Source organism: Chroicocephalus ridibundus, chromosome 1 (genome assembly GCF_963924245.1).
Source record: "Chroicocephalus ridibundus chromosome 1, bChrRid1.1, whole genome shotgun sequence".
Taxonomy (NCBI): Eukaryota; Metazoa; Chordata; class Aves; order Charadriiformes; family Laridae; genus Chroicocephalus; species Chroicocephalus ridibundus.
In genome coordinates, this window is record NC_086284.1 from 140,556,059 (window position 1) to 140,562,058 (window position 6,000).

The window sequence follows — 6,000 nt, forward strand, 5'->3', positions numbered from 1 at the left end:
GTTGCACCACCATACTGTCTGATCTGGAATGATGAGCCCTATTTCTTGTTTTCCCCTGTGAAATCAAGGGGATACAAAACCTTTATAAACCTCTCTCTTTGTAATACTTGAATGTTTCAATTCTTTTAAGAATTTTTGTTCTTACATTTCACTCCCACACAAAACAACCAACCGCAGTGAACTGAGAAATTAATTCTGACCAGCTGTTCCTTTCAAAGGGAAAGTACATAATAGTAATTGCAACTGAGCATCCACTGCCATTGGAGAAGGGATTTTTTAATTTTTTCTGCCTGTACCGTGCCTTCTGATATTCCTCCACTGTGTGCACCTAGCTGATCAAACATGCCAGTCATACTAGATGCTACTTCAGAGGCTGAAGAGAGATATGACCTACCTGATCAAACATGCCAGTCATACTAGATGCTACTTCAGAGGCTGACAAGAGGTATAAACGGTGCACAGATTTTGTGTGGGCTACCTAAAAATGACTGGGGTTCCCACTACAGGAAAGAAGTTGCTCTCATAGTTGAAATACTGGCATTAGAAGCAAAAAATGTATTCTGGTTTTGAAATCAGATGCTCTGAATTGCCATACCAACATCTGTCAGCCTCATGGGGATTCTGAAAGTCTAAGACATCTCTACCTCTTCTTGTTCACCCAGCAGATAGATACCCATATGATCTTCCCTCTGCAAAGATGTCTACATCAAATTAGTCTTACCCAAATCTCTCTGTGATGCCACCATGCTTTCATCCCCTTCTGTTTCAGCCTTACACCTCGAGAAACCTCCTCATGGAAATGTCTCGCTCCTTTTCATCTTCAAATCTTTCACACTAATGCCTGCAAATTGCTGGCACGTGGTGGTCAACAGGCAACTGCCAAACCAGGATGTCTCCCTAACTCTTACGACTTTACTTTCTATTTCCATTTTGCCTACTCCTACCTTTATCCTGCCCATGTCTGAAAAGCACTTGATCGTGTCTAACATGCAGATTGCAAGCTCTGCAGGGTCCAATTCCCCATGCAGTGACTACCAAAGTACTTATAGTAGCAATAAAAGCTGAGGATGCAAAATCCTCTTTCCACCTTTAATGATCTGGTACATCTGCTCCCGGTGTTCTGGAAGCCAAACAGAGCAGATATTTATCGGAGTCAGAAAGTGAACAACTCAACTTTCCAATTTCTAATGGTGGATTGTGTAGCCAATAGGTAGTACATAATGTTCCGATCTCTGTCCATCTAATGCAATTACTGTTTGGAATACAGCAGACACATTCCTGAAATTGCCTTATATTTACAATAGCAAAAAAGATTCAGTTTTGTTATTGCCCGTCCTTAGCGTCTATCTATGCATGGCCTATGTGAAATAGAAGACTTTGTCTTGAGTTAATATAACTCATAACAAAAGGCATAGTGACATGAAATCTTTACTGAGGCATCATACCTTCCTTCAAATTGAAAGAGTGGCAACTTCCTAACTGGAGAGGACTTGGGCTGGATTCTATACACTGCTTTCACAGCAATGAAAACAGTGTGTATGATCACTGGGGGAAAAAAAGTGCTATTCCCCCTCCATTTATTGCAGAAAACGGATGCAGTTGTGACTCCAGTTTTGGCAGACTCCTTAGGCTCGTGGTGAATCAATCAATAACTAGCAAGGCCATATGCAGTCAAACAGCTGCAGAGCTGCATCCTAAAAGTGACATGAATCCTTTGTGACTCCCTGAGGTGTTATGGAGCTTAATTACTGTTTACATATGCTGAAAGATCTTCGGATAAAAGACAATATGTTCATGGGTAGCATCATTAATGTCACTGTTGCTGCTGGCCAGTACAGTCCTCATAAAGGTGACAAGAAATTAGCCAGAGGAATGCAGGAATTCTCTCTCCTCCTGCTGCAGTATGCAGCAATGGGAAACATCCTGCTTTCCATTGCCCTTCAATAGCATTACATACTAGGGAATTTTAACCTAGCCTATAGTCATAGGTCTTGTCATATTTACAGGCTATCAGCCAAATCCTGAGTGATGATGTAGACTAGCCATCCTGCTTTGGTAGCTCAGTGTACCTCAAGCTGCAATATACTTCAGTCTTCCTTCCTATTTTAACTACTGTAAGAAGTTTGTAACTGATCAAGTCAGGATTGTAAGTGCTCCTGGACTTGCAGTTTTGACCTTGTTGCCTTACAGTGCTTTGGGACACAATCTTCTATATTTCAGTATAGGAAACACACTCTTAATGATAGTGTACACTCCTAATTGGAAGTCAACCCACTACCCTCCTGAGAGGAAAATGCTGATCTCTGCCACAGGAGATACAATGCAATACAAAGCAGATGCTGACGTTGGAAAGAAAGACTATTTCTGAGCATGCAGATCACATACCTCGGTCTCATTTGTTCGTTAAAAAAGTGGATGGTGTACAACTTGTTCCCTTCATGCCTAGCATATCAAGGAAGCCTTTTTGTCATGAAGAGATTTAGATAATTAAAACATGATATAATGACTGTATAGCAAGCAATGCCCAAATGAATGATATAAAGAAAGCAGATAGAATAAAAAGGACCTGTTTCTGCAAAAAATGTTCACATGGATCACGGGCTTCCTTTGAACTAAAGAAATTGTGCACTGAAATTAGAATAATGTGCTGAAGCCCAATTTAATAGTTCCATTTCTATACTAAGTAGGTAAGGCAGAAGCACAGATTTAAAGGTTTCCTGCTGCTCCCTGCAAAAGCATATCCAAAGGTATGCATTTAGGATTCTGATAGTGAAGTCATGTTTCCAGCAGAAGTAGTGATTAGGCTGGTTTGTGCAGTGTCATAATCGCCCTCCACATAATTCATCAGTAGGTCGCTCTCAACCCACTTACAAATAGATTCGCTTTGGGATTTCACAGCCTTGTCTGCCCAGCCCTGTTCCCCAGGAGTAACAGCTTAGCCAAACAACATCTGCCACAGTAAAAGGTGACGAGTGAAGGGCCTAAAGTGACATCTAAGTGCTTGCAGTCATTCTGGGAACGTGGTGATACATCAAGGGAGTTCACTCAGCAGTGGAGGGGAGGCAAGCAGGTTTCCACTCCCACGAGAGGCACTGATTAGTCATAAAAAGGATAGACCAGTTGTGGTCCTAAATTAATAGAATAACCTGCCCCTTGGCAGTATCAGGAAATCACTTCTGTTGGGTCCCTTACACATCAGTTAAATGGATTATCAGAGCTATCATGTAGATCTCAGGCAAACATTCATTCCCTGTGAGCTGCTTGGAAGTCAGCCATAGATGCCAGGGCTCAGTTGTGGACTAGGGACTGATGCCAGTTATTTTATTAGCTGAGCATTTTTTTTTTGCCATGTAGCCATGAGCCTTTGTTCGTGTCTCAGACACGACAGTCTCTTCTTCTGTACTTGGGAACATTAAGCAGCTGGATCTGCTACAAAAACAATCTCTTTAAAATGTTGGTGTGAGTTGGCTTAGCAATAACGGCAGGATGCCCTGCAACTGGGCTACTGGGATAAGTGAAGGAAGTTTTTTATCATAACTAGGTACTACTTAATAGTATGGTAGGACTTTTCCCTTTTCCCACAGAATTTCCTGAACTGTATATGATTTCCAGTAGGTCACCGAATTTCATCTCACTGGACAGCCACCAAAGACATTGAACTTGTCTTCAAACATAGCTACAAACAGGTAACACAAAGAGTGATTGTTTCCAAGTTCGTGGCTGCAGGTCACTAGAATTTCACTGTGGATCGTGAGTGGGAATGTTTGAGAAATGTGGGTGCTCTGTGTACCAAACTCACACATCCCCTGGACAGGATAAAGGAGTGTAACAGAGAAAACCAAAAGAAAGCAATAAAAGGATGAGCAAGTTCTTTTTTACTCTACCTGACAAACTTCAACAACGTAGATACTTCCTCCCCTGCCTGATAAGTGGAGATAAGAGGATCTGAAGAAATTCAAGCACAAGAGGATGCATCTTACAGTAACGTATTCACTTCCGAGTATGTTCTCTTCTGAAGCCTCTCAAATTTGCCTACTTCACTAAAATGCAGTGACCAGTGATGAATCCCACTGTCCAATAAAGAACACCTAAGTGGGAAAAAGAGTGGAATAGTTTATCTAGCTTCAGTCTCTTCTGACACTCTTCACTTTTTTTACATATAGTACTTCTATCAACAATATTTAATGAACCATTAACTCCTTTATAAATATAGTAGAATGCTGAGACTAAGGCATGCACCAGCATTTGGAGATCCTAGATCCTGGTTATACCATGTCAGTCCAGTTCACTGGACACAGTACAGCCCACAGCTCTGAGTTATTCCTGTGTGAGCAGGGCTGTGTTTACCTTTACGCTTTCTTTGGTATCACTCCTATAAAACAGGGATAACTTCATTACAGGCAACCTGCGAGCCTTACTAGCTCATTAGCAGTTATGCACAATTTTGAAATTCTTCCATTTAGAGACACTGTATAACAACTGCTGGCCTTGTTACCATCAGCATTTAATATGTGCAAGTATTCCTATCTCTGTTCTACCAAGCAGACATAATTTCCCCCAACACCTCCAATCTTCTTCAGGTTTCATTATCACTTTCCACTTAATACTATCCAAAACACAGGAATCATTACCTTCACATCCTCCAAATCATCTCTCTTCCTGTTCTTCACCTGCAGTTCTCAGCTCCTTTTGAACACAAGCTTGAGAAGAAAGAAGGTAGTGGAAACGGTACAGAAGTCCAGCCTTGGGAGGTATAAATTCACACATCATGTTTATCTTAGAATTGAAGCCACGTTTGAGAGTATTATTCTCAATATTAGTGAAAATTTGTAATTCTCAAAAAAACCCAAGACAAACCACCGAAGAACCTTCTGGGAGTTGATTAGTCACTGTCTTGTACTTTGTGCAAGACAAATAAATTTGCGCTGGGCAAATAAAGTGTTAAATGCTGCCAGATCACCCTGGCAGGATGGTATGCTCCTTGACAAGGACTGAAAGGAGGATGCCTCTGGACAACTAACACCTTCAAATTTGTCAGGGAGGTGATACCAACCGGGCAATGGCCAGGCTTTGAGATGTACTGGTAGGCCCCTGTGCATGCACAGACCTGGCAGAAAAAGCAGTGCTAAGGCTTGAGCCTCAGCATATATGGTGTGGCATGGTTGTAACCTGCCAGACTCACAGGGAGGGCTTGCATTCTGCCATGTCTGGGCACTGCAAATAGCCCTTGAAATTGAGCAAGAGTAGTAGCAAACGTACATACTCTATGTACTTTTCTCTTTTTCAACCTAGTTTACTTTCTTATTGTGGTTTTCAGATTAACAGAAAATTGTCACTGACACCTCTGAGCTCTGCAGAATTTCCATATCCCTCAAGTGAGCAAACTAGCAGGCCAAATCTATAAACAGAAAGCATTACGCAATTTAGTAAGACTGCAGTAAGTACCATCAGGAACTGTTACAGAGATGGATCCTAATATATATATTTTTATTTCTACCACTAGAGGCCTGTAATGTGCCGTGCATTTGGCAAAATCCACATTATCTGCCAGTGGCACAACAGTACTGTGAGTACAAATTTGCATAATGTTTTTAAAGAAGTTTCTACATATTTAATTTCAACTTCCAAAGACAACTCTCTGCCAATGACAGAGCAAGTTCAAATAAGTAACTTCTCAGTGGTTTAATATGAGAGGACCCTTAATAATCAAATCAGATACTATTTATGCATGTGAGAAACTTTCCTCAGCTCTCTTTAAAACTCATGTGTAATATTGCTCAGATTGGAATCTACTGAACAGACACCCAGCCGGCTAGTTTCAGGTTTGGAATAAATGGAAATTTAGGAATAAATCTTCACATCTAGGATGTTTGCGCATTTGATCTGCAAATACAGCACATCTGACATCTTCCCTGTTGTTGGTAGTCTGAAAAAAGTACCTCACCTATGTATAAAGGCTATATTTAATGCTATCAGATAAATATTTTTTTCTTCTAATAA